General features: G+C 42.8%; 1 protein-coding gene across 2 annotated transcripts in view; it reads right to left on the bottom strand.

Moving 5' to 3' along the window:
• Positions 1-6,409, bottom strand: part of PTPN7 (protein tyrosine phosphatase non-receptor type 7) — a 63,511-nt gene extending 57,102 nt beyond the window's left edge. For both annotated transcript variants that reach the window (XM_030221875.1, XM_030221874.1), the window contains exon 1: positions 6,279-6,409. The gene's annotated coding sequence lies outside the window, so the exon portion shown is untranslated. The remainder of the gene's footprint in view (positions 1-6,278) is intronic.
• Positions 6,410-19,343: the final 12,934 nt, after the last annotated feature.

Genomic DNA, 19,343 nt, shown 5'->3' on the forward strand with positions numbered 1-19,343 from the left:
TGCCAGCTAAATACTAAGGATGTGCATTTGTTTGAAATGACACAGGAAATGTCAGAAATTGTTTTTTTCATGTCATTCGCTAACAAAAACAAGCAGAAACAAATATTTTGCTGATAAAAATAATGTCTTAGAAACAGTGTGGCAGTTAAAGAAGGACCCTAAAATTTTCTCTGGATTTGTGGGCGCTTGCTGCTCCGAAGACCCATCTGCATAAAAACGATAAAACTCGATGCCCTCTGGTCCCTGCAATAAGGCGCAGACCACTGCGTGCAATGACATCATGAAAGTGTAAAAAGCAACACAGAGATGCAAAGTGTGAAGTCAGCATGTTAGGGACAAAGCGTTTCATTATCGCAATACAAGAGAGCAACTTTAAAAGAGAGCAACCATCATCCCTCTCTTGGCACTGAGAACTTTAGGAAATACGAACCCAGTACTGCTTCAGACTTGGGAAATATATATATACAGGGTGAGGCAAAAAAAAGTAACCCCCTACAGTTTTTTTCAGCAACCACTTTGAATTTCAACAAGAAATTTTATGTTTCAATCATTTTTATTCAAAACTTAAGAAGAAAATTTAACATCATCATGTATGAACGTCTGATATTTACCCCCCCCCCCATGTGGCTAAACTAACACATGCCCTGTTTCCCCGAAAGTAAGACATCCCCCAAAAATAAGACCTAGTAGAGGTGTTCCTGAATTGGTAGATATAAGGCCTCCCCCGAAAGTAAGACCTAGCAAATTTTTGTTTGAAAGCAGGGCCGCCGAGAGCCGGACAAGGCCGCCCCCGGGCCGCCCCCCCCCCCACCCGAGGTCGCCGGGCCCCCCCCCTCCATCCACCCTCCGTCGCTCCCGGAACTAGCATTAAATGCCTCCTTTCACCTTCACAGCAAGCAGCAGCAGGGCGCACCTCTCCTTCCTTCCGTGCCCCGCCCTTGCGGATGTTACGTCAGGCGAGGGCAGGACACGGAAGGAAGGAGTGGCCTGCCCTGCTGCTGCTTGCTGTGAAGGTGAAAGGGGGCGTTTAAGGTTAGTTCCGGGAGCGACGGAGGGCGGGCGGGCCAACCCCGATGTTTCCCCGAAAAATAAGACAGCCCCTGAAAATAAGACCTGGCGCATTTTTGGGGGCAAAAATTAATATAAGACAGTGTCTTATTTTCGGGGAAACACGGTAGTACTTCTACCCCAACAAATAGGACATAACCTTCCCTCCCATTCCCTTCCCTTCCCCTCCCACCCCCCCCCCCCCCCCCCCCCATTTTTTGTTTCCCTTGCTATGGCATCAAATGAACATAATAACGCAGGGTACAGGGCAATATCTAGAAGTTTAACAGTCTACGCCTGGCAGTTGGAGTCAGAGTATTCCAAAAAGGAGTCCAAGTGAGTTGGAAACGCACTCCAGTCTTCGTTTTAAAGTCTGTAATTCCCATCCTCTCTACCCGCAGTAACGTTATCTCAACAAGAAATTTTATATACTTATTTAGTCATCTGAAGACCCATCTCTTCAACAAGGCATACAACAAGGATCAACAAATATGAATTCCTGTACACATATCCAGAACTGCCCTTACAATATCTGCTTGCCAAACCATTACCATATTTTTCGCTATTACTAAATACACATTTACTATATAATTCTTAAACATTTCTTACTATGATTGCTTGCTAAAATACGATCATGTTTTTTCATTATCATGTTACCCAAAATCCTTCTGTTATTACTAATTGTATACTTTCTCATGTACTCTCATTATTCATGATGTATTGTAAGCCACTTTGAGCCTGCAAAGAGGTGCGAAAATGTGGGATACAAATGCAACAAATAAATAAATAAATGCATCATACTTACATATTACTATTAAACAACTTTTAATTATCTTAACCTTTATTGATGTTACTGACAGTTTAGCATTAATACCTAGCGATTTTTGCGTGTTAAAAATGTTCGAGCAAAAACACAGGACCCTGTTTACTAAAGTAGAGTAGCACACACTAAACGCTAGAGACACCCATATATTCATGTAAGTTTTTTTCTTTCTTTCTTCCTCTCTCTTCTCCTGTCTTTATTATTGGCTTGGTCCACCAGTTCATGATTCACATTGCACAGTTGTTGCTAATTCTTTGTACTGTATTGAAAACTAATATGAAACCTTAAAAAAAATGTACGCGCAAAAACACAGGACCCTGTTTAATGCATACTCATTTTTAGAGCACACTAAAAACGCTAGCGCGCCTATAGGACGGCTTAGTAAACAGGGCCCAGGGTCAAATAATGTAATTCAAATGATACAATTAACAATATGTCAGAATTTCGCAGTCACTGTGAATGCTCAAAAGTGTCCATCCACGGCTTTAACACAGGCCTTCAGTTGCTTTGGGAAGTTCAAGAGCAAAGGGTAAAAAGGAAGTGGATTCCCTACGAAACCAAAGTTCAAAACACACAAAAAGAGTAGGGAAGGACCAATGGACTTCCAATAGTAAAAAAAAAAAGAAAAAAAAAGAAAGAACCACAAAAATAAAAAAGAGTAGGGAAGGACCAATGGACTTCCAATAGTAAAAAAAAAAAGAAAACAAAAAGAAAGAACCACAAAAATAAAAAAGAGTAGGGAAGGACCAATGGACTTTCAATAGTAAAAAAAAAGAAAAAAAAAAGAAAGAACCACAAATATAAAAAAGAGTAGGGAAGGACCAATGGACTTTCAATAGTAAAAAAAAAGAAAAAAAAAAGAAAGAACCACAAATATAAAAAAGAGTAGGGAAGGACCAATGGTCTTTCAATAGTAAAAAAAAAGAAAAAAAAAAGAAAGAACCACAAATATAAAAAAGAGTAGGGAAGGACCAATGGACTTTCAATAGTAAAAAAAAAGAAAAAAAAAAAGAAAGAACCACAAATATAAAAAAGAGTAGGGAAGGACCAATGGACTTCCAATAGTTTAAAAAAAAAAAAAGAAAGAAAGAACCACAAAAATAAAAAATGTAAACGTTTATTATGAGGCCGATGTAAATAAGACAAGACTCGGAGCCGTGTTTGGCAATACGATGCCTGCTTTGGGAGTCTGTATATCTGATGCGCACAGTTCTGTCAAAATTGTGCAGCCTCTGTAAACCTAATGAGTCTCACGTACAACTGAGTTTAAAGAACTGAGGGGCCCTTTAAGTAAGCTGTGGTAGGCTCTACATGCGTACAAGGCATATCAAAATGAGACTACCACCAGGCCAGTGAGCTCTCCTGGCAGTAATTTCAGATTTGGTATGTGCCCATAATGCCTGACGAATTATTTATTTCCTCCTACGCACACCAGTTCTGGTGGTAATCGTCACTTGCCGCTCGCCAACCGGTCACCATGCGTGTAGCGCATGAGCCTTTACTGCTAGATCAATGGGTGGTGTTAAGGGCTCAGGCCATTTTCTGGGCACATGCTGGTTTCATTTTTACCAAAGGCTGTTTTCCCATCCCATTAAAAAAAACCCATTTTTTGTAGATGTGGTAAAAACTGGCCCGGCGCACCGACACTACCGCAGGCCACTTTTTAATCGCTGCTTAGTAAAAGGACCCCTGCAATTTTCACTAGCGCAGCTATGAAATTTGCGCGGGAAAAGCAAACAGGGAAGTTCTTAACAGCCGTGTCGAATTGTCCCTGTGGCAGGCTGTCCCAGATCACCTGCCCATGATTGCCGTTTCGATCCAAAATGCTTTTAAAAGAAATGATCTGTAAATGATCATATTACCAAATACAAATTATTTCCATTCAAATTATTGTTTTGCAAAATTCTACTTCACTGTACTCTCATTACATTTTTGAACGTGCGACAATTGCTGGGTGGTCATGCTAAAAAGTCTGTAACTTCCTTGTGTTTAATGTAGATAGTAACACAAATAAAGCTGTAAAATTTCACATTGAAATTCCAAGCAGTTGCAGAGAAAATAGCAAAAAGCTCTAGGGGGTAACTTTTTTTTTTGCGTGTGTGCGTGCGTGCGTGCGTGTGTGTATATATATATATATATATACACACACACATATATATTCATCTTGGTGATTTCAACTGGTTTTATTAATGTTGTCACAATTGGAGCTGGACTTCCAAGGTTAACACAAGGACATAGCACCCTAGATAGAGCTGCAGCAGTGATTCCTTAGGGAGTGCATGCACACACATGGTGGCCTTGGAAGTCCAGTTCCCACTGCCATAGTTACCATGTTTGCAAAAAATAATCATTTGTTTCTAAAACTGATACTGTTTCCAATAAGGGTGTGCACACAAAAAGCCCCGCCAAAAACCCAAATTGGTTCTTTCTTAGAATTTTTGGGTTATCAATAGAAATCAAACAAAATAAAACATGGAAAAGAAAATAAGATGATACCTTTTTTATTGGACATAACTTAATACATTTCTTGATTAGCTTTCGAAGGTTGCCCTTCTTCGTCACGGCTACCACACTCCTCTACTTAGAATTTTTGGGAAATTTTCTCAGTGATTGGCTGTTTCTTCCAGTTCATTTCACACATTCAGTTTAATAAAAAGTTTTAAACATACATTAGAACTTTGTAACTTATGCAAATCAACATAATGTATGTTAATTGATCATGTACAAAATCAATTTTATGTGTGCTAAAATCTTCAAGGCAAACTGAATGTGTGCTAACTCCTTGTTTCCAAAGTCATATCTAGCCAAGATTAAGAGGTATGTTTACTAAGTTGCGTTAGCGTTTCTAACGCGCTTGTGAAACTAAGGAGTGTTAAACACTAAAGCGCCTATACATTTCTATGGGCGTGTTAGCGTTTAATGCGTGTAAACCATTTATGCACATTAAACTACTTAACATTTCTAAAGCGCTACTAGGGTTGCGCCCGAGGCACCCCTTAGGAAAACACAGGCGTAAGTCTGAATTGTAAGAACGAGTATATTTGAATCAGCAAATCCTGTTTATATTCAATGTGATTTGAATTAATTGGAACTGGGTCCGGTTTGGCTTGCCTGGCAGATCAGCCTTCTTGTTTGACAAAGTCCAGCAGTGTCAGCGAGCTTCACAATGGTCTTGGTCCCTCAGTGTTTCTTACTGCCACTGCTCTATCAGAGCAAAGATTATTTTTTTCCAAACTTTATTCCTTTCTATATTTGTTTGAGTGGTTCCTCCCTACCCCTGACCTACTAGATATATTTGGTATAATTACTTTTAAAAAGGAATGATGGTATAGGAAATCCACTAAGGTCAGCTAAATTAAACTGAAACCTTCAGTGACAAGGGATTACAAGGGTACCTTACAAAAATATAGTTTACAAAAATATAGTTTACAAAATTCCTTCATACCTAGGGGTGGGTCCTTTCACTAAGGTGAGCTAAAGAATTCAGCGCATGAAAATAAATTACTGTGCATTAAGTGCCATGCAGTCTATAGGTACCTCTATACACTGGGGAAATATCCTAGAATTGATGGGTACACCTATATAATATTCTGCGACCTTGGTATTTACTCGCAGATACTTTGTTTATGAAATAAATATGTCAATCTTCAGTCCCTTTTTAGTTCAGGACTTTAATTTTAAGATTAACTATTGGACCCTTTTACCAAGTTATGGTAAAAGGACCCCTGAAGTGGCGTCAGCGTGCGGTTTGCTGCGCACTGAGGCCCCCTTTTTACTGTAGCAGGTAAAAGGAGTTTTTTTTTTTTTTTTAAAGAAATGGCTGTGGGGTAAGTTAAGTTGCTGCAGTAGCCCTACCACGGCTTTGAAAAAGGGCCCCCTATGTGAACGATTCTATCCACTGTACACATGAATGAAAACACATGTGGAACACTATACATTATCTTACACTATAGCAAAAGTGGAGATTTTATCCCCTGTTGAAGCTTCAGTGAAACTTGAGTATATTGTGATGTCATAGAAGCGATTGTTAAAACTGCCTTCTGGTTGGTCTGAACCTCATGACTTGTTGCACCTATGGTAAGAGCTTGATGTAGAATTATTTGATCTAGAGCGACAAATTACTCTCATGCGTGCATTGTGTCAACCAAGTTATAAATCCAGTTAATGGTTCTTCATACCCTCACCTCTCTATAAAGGACACTTTTTCGAATTAACAACACACCTGCTCCTATCATTGTTGGCAATATGTAAGTCACGGTCTGTGTACAAAGCGTACGGTGCCTACTGCATGCTTGCACATCCAGTACTAACTCTTGAGACTGCCCCACTGGTGCTTCTTAGAACCTTCTTGGATTCTTTAATCTCAGAGCATCATCACTCATTTCCAAAAAGCTGCCTTCACACTTACCTAGAGCTGACACCGGATCTATCTGCACTCATCCCCTCTCACGCCGATCTCTCTCTTAGTTATGATCTCAAGTAGGGGCTTGATGCCTGCATACACGTATCCACACGTTTTACGAGTGCTCAGGAAACTACATTTATCAAGTAGACCCGTACAGCCTCTTTTGCTTCCTCTGTCGCTTTTCCTTCCCCCCTCTTCCCCTCCCTTCTCGTTTTGCCACCCACGCAAATACCGGCCCACATACTCCCAGTACTCAGCTCCGCCTGGTCTCTGGAAACCAAAAAAAAAAAAAAAAAAGGTGAAAGCTAGCTGACAAACAGAAAAGTGCCTGAAGGATAAACGGACTTATTTAGTTGCCCCAGTGACAGTGGTAGGAGGAGAAGGGGCCACTAGTTTTATGATCAAGTCTCTCCCCTCCCTGTCCCACTTATCTGGCAGGTGTACTGCCGCCTACGCAGGGCAGCTGTGTTCCAAGGTCCATGAACATGGTAGGAGGCCCCGGAGCAATTTCAAAAGGTGAAGCCCTTCCCCACCACCTCAGGGGCAAAAGACACTTAAAAAAAAAAAAAAGAATACACAGAGAAAAGGACTGATTATTTCAGTGTGCTGACACAACCACTCAGTTTGCTCCCTTTAAAACCTGCCTTCCTTCCTGGTGAAAGTGTGCCCAAGCTTTAAACCTATGGTAACACAAATACAGTTTATGGGCCTTATCCCCAAAGGATGCTGTATTATCCTGAGCCTATGGGAGGAAAAACACTTTTATTGAATAATGCCCACTCATAGCTCAGAAGGACCACCAAAACCCATTCATAAAACTCATAGCCTATTGCATTCTAGTACATTGAAGTACTGTTAGAAAGCCTGTAATAACTCACACAGTTCCAAGTGAAAAGTACAGATGGAGGTGTTTGGAAATCCATCTTTTCTCCTGCCACTGCTGCACCTTCCATATCGTTCTCCTTGTACACTGTTTTATGTACAGTGTCCTGCTTCACATCCACTTATTTCTGAAAAAAACTACATCTGCTCTTTCATGGTGATAAGGGGGGGGGGGAGGGGTCACTCACCCTGAACCTGAAACATGGGTTATACATAAGCCTTTAGTTCTAGTGCTGGTTTCCAAATGCCCCCAGGCAAGCTGACTCTGCTGTTCTTTGTGTCTGCCACATGCAGTGTTCACTTACTTGGTTTAATCCTCAGCCTCCTATTCACTTCATGTTTTCTTCAGTGCCAGGTCACCACCACCTGCTTCCGCTGCCACTCAGATTCCATCCCACGCTTTGCAGATGGTGACTTTGTTTAAGTGGGACTTGTGGAGATTTTTGCTAGTGGGGACAGCAAGGGCTTTGACACCGAACTGCGAAACCCAATTGGATACGGTTTTGGGTTTTTTTCTTTCTTAATTTCATCATTTATTGAATTTTCAATGTAAAAAGAGCACTGTCACATGAAAACAGTAAGATGCTTTCCTGCATAGTGTTGAACAATCATGCGGAAGGTACAGAATAAACCTCTTTTGCATCCACCCTTCGCATGCCAGGCTGGTCCTGCATCCAATCAAAATCTGTTTCAGATTTCACTTGAGTTCTCTGCCTTCTGCTTCAGTATACTGACTCAGCCTGGACCAGGATTGCCAACTGGCTCTGTTTCTACTGGACAGGAAAATACAATCTTCATTTCACCCCACCACACATTGAACTTACGGTTCTTACAGTGTTCTTAAGAACAGACCGAACTAGTGTATGGCCAGGTGTGTGCTGGGAGTAAACCCTGGACTGGATTGTCCTGACCAGCAGAAATGGAGACAGATGGCATTCACAGTCTATACCCTCTGACACAAAGCTGTTTGGCAACCTCACTGACTGAGCAAATGTTCCATTTTCACATGGTGATCTGGCAGCACATCACTGAAGATGGTCATTTGAGAGAAAAGGAGAATTAGGTTGTTGTAAACATAGTAAACATAGTAGATGACGGCAGAAAAAGACCTGCACGGTCCATCCAGTCTGTCCAAGAAGATAAATTCATATGTGCTACTGTTTTATTTGTACTGTCCTCTTCAGTGCACAGACCGTATAAGTCTGGCCAGCCCTAACCCCGCCTCCCAACCACCAGCTCTGGCACAGACCCTATAAGTCTGCCTAGCACTATCCCCGCCTCCCAACTACCAGTCCCGCCTCCCACCACCGGCTCTGGCACAGACCGTATAAGTCTGCCCAGCACTATCCCCGCCTCCCAACTACCAGTCCCGCCTCCCACCACCGGCTCTGGCACAGACCGTATAAGTCTGCCCAGCACTATCCCCGCCTCCCAACCACCAACCCCGCCTCCCAACCACCAGCTCTGGCACAGATCCTATAAGTCTGCCCAGCACTATCCCCGCCTCCCAACTACCAGTCCCGCCTCCCACCACCAGCTCTGGCACAGACCGTATACGTCTGCCCAGCACTATCCCCGCCGCCCAACCACCAGCCCTGGCACAGACCGTATAAGTCTGCCCAGCACTAGTCCCGCCTGTTGTGCCGTCTTTCTGAGATGAGGCTCTTTTCCATGACCTGCAGGTCAGAGCTACTCATTGTTTGCTTAGTTTTTGCTTTGTTTTTAACAAGTTCAGTTATTATACCTCTGAATTGAAGAGGCACATTCCAAAACCAGATTTTCTTTTGGATTTCAAAAATGAGTTCATAACGGAAACAGTCTGCCTTTATAGATAGCCATAGGATCTATGAAATTTGCGCTAAAAGGCATTTATGGGTAAGGCGTTTGCCAAACTGTGTGCCACGGCTTCCCAGTGCGCTGTGGTGAACTCACAGGGGTGCCAACGGACGTTGATGCCAAGTGGCACCAGAACAAGTGTTGGCAGCCAGGGAGCGCAACTCTCCCCCTCCCCCCCCCCCCCCGCAATAATCCCCACTACCCAGTTTGTAGCGGCATCAATGTAAGTTACACATGGGCTGGGGAAAGCTCAGCTGTGATTGGTTCATGGAGCCTGTCTGGTGCCTAAAATGGAGATCCTGATTGGGAGCCTGATTCCTTGTTTTCCAATCAGGATTGCATTTTTACAGAGCAAGAATCAGGCTCAAGGCTGGCTGGCTTCTTTTTAAGCCAACCAATCCTTCAGCCCCCGAGCCCTCCGGCCGAGAACACCCCCCCTCAACCCCTCACCCACCCACACATTCTCTCCTCCTTGCCCAGAACCTTCCTGCACGGGCCCAACCCTCGTTTAACTGGGCCCGTCGAGACAAGCTCTCGGGTCTTTCTTTCTTAAAATGTCTGTCTTTTTGAGTAGAGAAAGGCAAACCCTTTCTAAGTTGAGAGGTCCCACACATCTTCATCTAATCATATGTGTTAAAGTTACTTCACAGCCATGAAAGGAAGACAATGCTCTGGTTCACTGTGGCCATGACCAGATTCTGGAGAAGGTCAACTTACTGAGATTGACATTGCTTGAGCTGCTGTAGCTTTGATGAATCAACATCCTCACGATGAAGCAATTCAAATCCTGCTGGATTAGTGCACATTGCTAAGTACCAGCTTTTTGCCTCACTGTGGGTTCTCAGAACATATAAGAGACAGTGCAAAAACGCTCCAGAAATTTACTGAAAATTTTGCCCTGGAAAATATTTGGATAGTTTCACTGAGTAAGTCTTGATTAAATTTTACACTGGAGCTAAACAGGAGCACAATTTTGATAACTGCCCCCATAAAGTCAATCATATGAAGGGTCATTGTCTAATGATTTTATACAGGTAAACATATGTTTATTTATCTTAAATAGCATTTTGAAAAGTTCCCACATATATGTGGCTAAAACTACATATATACACTCTTACCCTGTTTCCCCAAAAATAAGACATCCCCTGAAAATAAGACCTAGTAGAGGTTTTGCTGAATTGCTAAATATAAGGCCTCCCCCGAAAGTAAGACCTAGCAACGTTTTTGTTTGGCCCCGATGGGACGTGGACACAAAAACCTTAATTTTTTTCGCTGCAACCCAAAGACAAAATAACATTAAAGAAACAAGACTGCGGTGGAAAATCTATTGTCCAGCGGACTCCTACCATCCTCCTTCACACTTTTGTGAAGATGAACTACCGGTAAGTGAGCCTGGAAAGAAAAGAAACATCCCCCTTGCAGAAATAATAAAAGAAAAGAAAATGAGTAACCGAGCCCTTTCGGCGCTGCTCCATCGCCCAAGGGCTAAGTCAGACTAGAAGGATGGAAAGTGTTGCGAATGTACAGGAGGAGCGCATAAAGCGCCACCAACGGGGAACGGAGCTACCGTAGAATTTTTTTTTTACGTTTGTAATACAGTAGGGATGATCCTGCGCCCTAAGCCCTCTCACAACCTCCCGAGACCCCCAGCCAGAGCAGCCCGGCCCCACATTCCATTACCTTCCCTAGTGCATACCCCTCCTCCATTCCCAGCCTGGCCAGGGCGGCTCTGCTCCGCTCGAGTCCTGCAGTCACTGTGGGCAGATAGGCGAGCCACGGCCTACTCCTGCAGGATACCGCCCCCCCACTTCAATACTGTTCCCGACCGCCATAGTCCTCCAACTACTCCCGAATAAGCCATCCCCTGAAAATAAGACCTAGTGCATCTTTGGGAGGAAAAATTAATATAAGACACTGTCTTATTTTCGGGGAAACACGGTATATGGCATGCCATGGAATTGTATGTATGGACAGGGGTGGGGGTGCTATGTGGCTGCGTCCAATCTGATTCCAAATTTAAGAAGTTGTGCAGTGCTCAACAGGCACACGTCTCTTTAGTAAGTAATTATGGTTATTTAAGATAAAATATTATTTTTCTTTCAATTTAATTGTTTGGACTTAACTACATTAATGAGCAGAACTGTTACGCTTTGTCATGGTATTTCTTCAGACTTAGGGGTGCCATGAAAAATGACTGATACACTACGGGTGCCTTGACCCGAGAAAGTTTGGGAACCACTAGTATGTGATATTAAGTGAAAACAATTCTCATGTTAGGTAGAATTTTGGGAAATAAAAACTGTACTTATTCAGAAAATAGCTTTGCATACTTAAGTTTTGGAATTCACCTATTCATAAGAACATAAGAATAGCAATACTGGGTCAGACCAATGGCCCATCTAGCCATGATATACCACCTTTCTGTGATTACACTCAAAGTGGTTTACAAATTATATGCAAGTACTTATTTGTACCTGCTGCAATGGAGGGTTAGCTGATTTGCCCAGAGTCATAAGGAGCTGCAGTGAGAATCAATCCCAGGTTCTCAGGCCACTGCACTAACCACTAAGCTACTCCTCCACGTCATCAAAAGCTTTCTGAAAATCTAGATACACTACATCAACCTGTTCACCTTTATCCACGTTTATTTATGCTTTCAAAGAAATTAAGCAAATCGATGAGGCAAGACTTCCCTTGGCTGAACCCATGCTGACACTGTCCAATTAAACCATGTTTGTCTATGTGTTCTGTAATTTTATTCTTTATAATAGTTTCCACTATTTTACCAGGCAGTGAAGTCAGGCTTACCAGTCTGTAATTTCCTGGATCACCTCTGGAACCCTAATTGGCGTTACATTGGCCAACCTCCAATCTTCAGGTACAACAGATGATTTTAATGACAAGTTATAGATCACTAACAAAAGATCAGCAATTTCATGTTTGAGCTCTTTCAGTACTCTGGAGTGTACACCATCCGGTCCAGGTGATTTATCACTCTTTAGCTTGTCGATTTGGCTCAGTACATCTTCCAGGTTCACCGAGATTTCTTTCAGTTCTTCCGCATCGTCACCCTTGAAAACCATTTCTGGTAAAGGTAGATCTCTTACATCTTCTTCTATAAAGACCGAAGCAAAGAATATGTGAAATACATCTGGTCTGGGCCATGTTTCGGCGGATGGAGCCGCCTACCTCAGGGATCCCACCATACTACTGTACCTACCAGCACCTTTGCACCAGCTCACAGAGAATACTGAGGTGACTCCTAAGGCAGGCGACTCCATCAGCCGAAACACAGCACGTGTCAGGTCCTTGTCCTGGTGCTTTGAATAAATGGATTTTCAAGCAACATCTTCTGAGTTGGCTCATCATTTGGTCGACCTCTACTTCACCCAGTTTTGGTTACGAAATACTAGCATGTCTACTATTTAGGGATCCACAATTGCACCAGCCTTAGACCTGGCATAACTGCAGGCATCTAAATGCAGCTGGAACTCTCTTCAATCTAATGATGATACCTTTAGCCAAACTTCTAGCCAACCAAAACCTTAATCCCTATATATATGCAGACGACGTCACGATCTACATCCCATTCAAACATGATCTAAACAAAATCACCAATGAGATCAACCAAAGCCTCCAAATCATGCACACCTGGGCGGATGCATTCCAGCTGAAACTCAACGCAGAGAAAACACAATGTCTCGTACTCACCTCACAACACAACAAAAATAATTACTCCACAATAATTACACCATACTGTTCTCTCCCTATTGCACAAAATCTAAAAATTCTTGGAGTTACTATCGACTGAAACCTCACTCTCGATACTCACGCGAAGAACACAACGAAAAAGATGTTCCATTCTATGTGGAAACTCAAAAGAGTAAAACCTTTCTTCCTGAGATACATCTTCCGTACCTTGTTACAGTCAATGGTAATAAGTAACCTGGACTACTGTAATGCACTATACGCTGGCTGCAAAGAACAGACTATCAAAAAACTCCAAACAGCCCAGAATACCGCCGCCAGACTCATATTTGGAAAATCCAAATATGAAAGTGCGAAACCACTAAGAGAGAAACTTCACTGGCTCCCACTCAAGGAACGAGTTGCGTTCAAGATATGCACGATTGTACACAAAATCATTCACGCAGATGCCCCAATCTACATGCTAAACCTTGTGGACTTGCCTCCCAGAAATGCCATAAGATCATCCCGCAAATTTCTCAATCTGCACTTCCCCAGCTGTAAAGGATTAAAATATAAACTGATACACGCCACCACCTTCTCTTACATGAGCACGCAGCTGTGGAATGCATTACCTACAGCCCTGAAAGCTATTGATGAAATAACTGACTTCCGCAAATCTCTGAAGACACATCTATTCAACAAGGCCTACAAAGAGAACCCATAGCCTTACAAAACTACCTCACCAACTCACCCAATTATTACAGTCCACCTTATATCCTACCTAACACCTTCCTTTTCTCTTCCCTCACCTAATCTTTGTACATCACTAATTGTGTCTGATATCATGGAATGATTATGTCATAACCAAACTCTGTAAGCCACATTGAGCCTGCAAATAGGTGGGTGTACTTCCCCTTGTAGTTATGTGCTGTTAGCACTTAAACACACCCTTACAGAACAGCGTTTAGGGTGCTTACATGTGTAAATGCAAATTTTGTCTACATTTATGTGCATAAGGGGCCTATAACCATGGGCACTTATTTATAGAATTGCCCCTTTTTTGCCTTTATAAAATAGCCATAGGTTTGGAATTTTTATAGATACCTTATTATAAAATTACCCTTCACATTTATAATTAGTTTATTTGTGAAATTCTAGTTTTAACAGCTTCCCTGCAATTCCTAGTAATCTCTGGCAGTAGCCATGATGGAAATGATGTCACCAATTGCTTTGTATGATGACTTGTGATTGGTTTTTCTCTGTGATACGAAGTAGCCAGGACAGACCAACGGCAACCAAATATGTATTTGTGTGTGTCTTACACGACTTTCAGAATTTCAGAAGAGGGGAAGCTGAAGGGTTTCCATTCAACATGAGAGTGCCATTTTAATTGATGCAGGTTGTCTTCTGTGGGTTTACTGTCTGATGGTTATCAATAACAGGAAGTGAAACGAACAGAGAGATGCATGCATCAGAGAAAAGGAAGTGGTCAGAAGCCCACACTTCCAGCTAGGCCTCGTTGCTAAGCAACCCAATGCCCACGCATGGCTTGCTCAAAGCCCAGTGGGCGCCACGTTCTTACCAATCTGACTTTTTAAGTTTTTATACAACCAAAAAATAAAGTAAAATAAATGCCCCTTTCATGAAGAAAGACGAAAAAAAGAAGTAATAAAATTCAAAGAGATTTTTTTTCCTGGTACATTTAACTTGAGGTTTCCAAAGTACATTTTACAGGAGTCCAGTCCAATTTCTTTGTTTTCGTGCTGAGGATATAATCATGTCCTTACAGAGCTGCTGGGATGGAACAATTTCCATGTGGGTGATTTTTCATATCTGCCCCATCCACCTCTTGCCATGCCCCTTCCACCCAAGTCTATGCCACTTGCCTTCATTCAGGCGGCTTCTTCAAGATGGGAAACATATCAGCCAAGGGGGACCTGCAGTAAGCAAGTTCAAACTTTGTTCCTTGCACTTTCTACTGTTGATCTTGAACATTGCTAGATCAGCAGCAGAAATATGCTGCCTCGTGAGGTTTGAACCCGCTGGTTCTGCCAGGCAGCAAGTCGGCAGAGGATATTAGACAAAACTACCTCACCAATCCACACAGTTATTACAGTCCACCTTGCATCCTGCAGAACACCCTCCTTTCTCTCTACCCTCACCTAATCTCTGAACATTACTAATTGTAAATGATATCATGGATTAACTATGTCAGAATCCAAACTCTGTAAGCCACATTGAGCCTGCAAATAGGTGGGAAAATGTGGGATACAAATGCAATAAATAAATAAAATAAATATTACATTGGGCAGGAGTTCCCTACTCTTGTGCGGAAAGTGAGCAATGGACTCCTGAAGTTATAGACTCTCATCCAATGTGGGAGACTTGGCAGGTATATCCTTGGTGGAAGGTAAAGAAGCTATGTAAAGGGCTAAAATATAAATCCACATACGTGACCAGTTTCTCATACATCTGCACGCAGCTATGGAACGCACTACCGAAGGCCATAAAAACAACGCAAGACCTAACCATCTTCCGAAGGCTACTGAAAGCAGATCTTTTCAAGAAGGCATACCGTAAACAACCATCTTAAATACTAAATAACAACACTTACACGAGCTGTACAAAACCGAACTCCTATCACATGACTGATTAACCTCTTTGATATTAATGATGAAGCAATACCACGTTAAACCTTATGTTGAATAGGGTCTCTCTATAGTCAATGACCTAATGTATGTTATAATCCAATTTATTACTCAGGAACCTTCATGCATTACCATAATCTATTCTTCCTTACCATGTATGTATGTACATGGCGCATATTTATACCATGATCTGTTCCACATATGTTATGTTCCATATCGTTACCATGTATGTATGCACCTTAACACAATACCATTTGTAATTCTGTTACCTGGAAATGGCAACCGTCATTACGGCAAATGTAAGCCACATTGAGCCTGCAAATTGGTGGGAAAATGTGGGATACAAATGCTACAAATAATAATAATGACTAATGTGGCCACCAGTCCTAGTTTTACCCCATTACATGCAGGAAAATTGGAACTATCTATAAGTTCACGCATGCACTGACTGGATTAGATTCTCTTTGTGGCTACCTCAACCATAGTTGTCTCACTTTCCAATTACAGTGCACTCCATTTAAATGCACATCGGATAAGCGCATGCTCTGTTTTAACTGCATGCCGTACGTACTTCGGTCCCGTTTTTGGCGCCATCAATTTCTATGGGGACAAACTTTGGTTTAGCGCACCACTGATAAGTGCAAGATTCAATTATACGCATGGTTTAAGACTGCTCCTCTGCAGGAAAGACTCCGCATAAGTTAACGGAGACTGCATACTGTACGTCTAATAAACAATACTGTACATATGTTTATCAGGTGTCAAGCTTCTTTGGGTCACAACGGTTAAGTGCACGCTCCGGTTAACTGCATGTATTTCTTTGGTCCCAGACCCTTGCACTTCAGCAGATTGCACTGCGCTTGCTTCCTATATTCCGCATTTAACTATTAAGTTCAGCATGGATTACATTATAAAGAAAACTGGGAATAGCCCAGAGAATTACAATATTGTATATATTTACGGCCTAAAACACCAAAAATGAGAGAAAATACTAGGAAGATAAACCTAAGAGTTACAGTATGGTATGTGTTTTCAGTAAAGCACCGAGGGGTTCTTTTGCTGAGCTGCATGAAAAAAGTGGCCTGCGGTAGTTTGGGCGTGTGTTTTGGGCACATGCTGGGCCATTTTTTTTACCGCCTCTGGGAAAAAGGGCATTTTTTAATGGGCTGGGAAATTGGTGGGCGCTAAAATGAAAACTAGGGTGCACCTATTTACGGCCTGAGCCCTTACCACCACCCATTGATCTACTACTACTACTTAACATTTCTAGAGCGCTACTAGGGTTATGCAGCGCTGTACAATTTAACAAAGAGAGACAGTCCCTGCTCAAAGAGCTTACAATCTAATAGACAAGTGAACGGTCGGTCCGATAGGGGCAGTTAAATTGGGGCAGTCTGGATTCACTGAACGGTAAGGGTTAGGTGCCGAACGCAGCATTGAAGAGGTGGGCTTTAAGCAAAGACTTGAAGACGGGCAGGGAGGGGGCTTGGCGTAAGGGCTCAGGAAGGTTGTTCCAAGCATAGGGTGAGGCGAGGCAGAATGAGCGGAGCCTGGAGTTGGCGGTAGTGGAGAAGGGTACTGAGAGGAGGGATTTGTCCTGTGAACGGAGGTTACGGGCGGGAACGTAAGGGGAGATGAGGGTAGAAAGACAGTGAGAAAGATCTAGTGGTAAGGGCTCATATGCCATATATGCAGTAACCATTCAGCATGCGCCAACTGCTGATTACCACCAGAAACACTGCGCTTGGTAGAAAATAAAAATATAATTTCTACTGCCGGAATGTGCACGCTCCAAATCCAAAATTACCACCAGGGGGGTGCGCTAGCCTGGCGGTAGTATTTTGATGTGCACTGCACGCACGTAGGCCCTACGCAGCTTAGTAAAACGGCCTCCAATAGCTTAACTAAGGTACTGTATGAATTGCCAAGTTTTCAGATTTTTCCTAAAGGCCAAACAGTTATTCCAATATCTAAGATCTCTAGGAGGGGCATAATCGAACGGGGCGCCCAAGTTTTCCTGAGGGCGTCCTCGCAGGACGTCCTCACGAAGGGGCAGGGAAACCCGTATTATCGAAACAAGATGGGCGTCCATCTTTCGTTTCGATAATACGGTCGGGGATGCCCAAATCTCAACATTTAGGTCGACCTTAGAGATGGTCGTCCTTAGAGATGGTCGTCCCCGGTTTTCGGCCATAATGGAAACTGAGGTCGCCTATCTCAAAAACAACCAAATCCAAGCCATTTGGTCGTGGGAGGAGCCAGCATTCGTATTGCACTGGTCCCCCTGACATGCCAGGACACCAACCGGGCACCCTAGGGGGCACTGCAGTGGACTTCACAAATTGCTCCCAGGTGCATAGCTCCCTTACCTTGGGTGCTGAACCCCCCAACCCCCCCAAACCCTATTCCCCACAACTGTACAACACTACCATAGCCCTAATGGGTGAATGGGGGCACCTAGATGTGGGTACAGTGGGTTTCGGGTGGGTTTTGGAGGGCTCCCATATACCACCACAAGTGTAACAGGTAGGGGGGGATGGGCCTGGGTCCACCTGCCTTAAGTGCACTGCAGTACCCACTAAAACTGCTCCAGGGACCTGCATACTGCTGTCATGCAGATGGGTATGACATTTCAGGCTGCCATAGAGGCTGACAAAAAATTTATTTAAAGTTTTTTTTTAGGGTGGGAGGGGGTTGGTGACCACTGAGGGAGTAAGAGGAGGTCATCCCCGATTCCCTCCGGTGGTCATCTGGTCAGTTCAGGCACCTTTTTGAGGCTTGGTCGCAAGAAAAAATGGACCAAGTAAAGTCGGCCAAGTGCTCGTCAGGGACACTCCTCTTTTTTCCATTATCGGCTGAGGACGCCCATGTGTTAAGCACGCCCCAGTCCCACCTTTGCTAAGCTTCCGACATGCCCCCGTGAACTTTGGTCATCCCAGCGACGGAAAGCAGTTCAGGGTGCCCAAAATTGGCTTTCGATTATGCCGATTTGGGCGACCCTGGGAGAAGGACGCCCATCTCCCGATTTGTGTCGAAAGATGGGCGCCCTTCTCTTTCGAAAATAAGCCTGTAGGTAATCCTTTCTAAAAACTTGCTATCAAATAAGTAAAGAAAGACTTGAGAATTTTTAAATACTTAACACCTCTAAGCGGTGGAAAGTGTAATATCATGGAATCTCTTAACTTGATTTGTATCTCAACAGTAGGATGTGATATAAGTGAAAACATATACTGCGGAGCAGAACAATGTAAAATTTAAAATACCACTGTACAAATGTTAAAAATATTCTAGCTTCTATGGGCAACCACTGAGCTCTTATCAGCAAAGTTGTCAATCTATCATATTTCCTTGCTGAATAAACCACCCTGACTGCCGTGTTTTGTAATGTTTGTAATTTTTTCAGAAGCGATTTAGTGCATTGTAGGTAAAGTAGATTACAATAATCTAACTGACTTATAATAACAAATTGAATTAATAGTTTGAATTGAAGATATGAGCAGGGACTGTCCTTCTTTGTTAAACTGTACAGCGCTGCGTAACCCTAGTAGCGCTCTAGAAATGTTAAGTAGTAGTAGTAGTATTACATATAGCAGTGATTTAACCAGAGCTGAGATTGTGATGTCATAATGCCTCATTCCACCAATGCCTAAGAGCCAACCTCATCAGTGATGTCACAATGGCTTGATTGTCCTATATTTGTCTCACTCTTATCTATTAGATTGTAAGCTCTTTGAGCAGGGACTGTCTCTCTTTGTTAAATTGTACAGCGCTGCGTAACCCTAGTAGCACTCTAGAAATGTTAAGTAGTAGTATTACATATAGCAGTGATTTAACCAGAGCTGAGATTGTGATGTCATAATGCCTCATTCCACCAATGCCTAAGAGCCAACCTCATCAGTGATGTCACAATGGCTTGATTGTCCTATATTTGTCTCACTCTTATCTATTAGATTGTAAGCTCTTTGAGCAGGGACTGTCTCTCTTTGTTAAATTGTACAGCGCTGCGTAACCC

This window comes from Microcaecilia unicolor, chromosome 12, assembly GCF_901765095.1.
Source record: "Microcaecilia unicolor chromosome 12, aMicUni1.1, whole genome shotgun sequence".
Classification (NCBI taxonomy): Eukaryota; Metazoa; Chordata; class Amphibia; order Gymnophiona; family Siphonopidae; genus Microcaecilia; species Microcaecilia unicolor.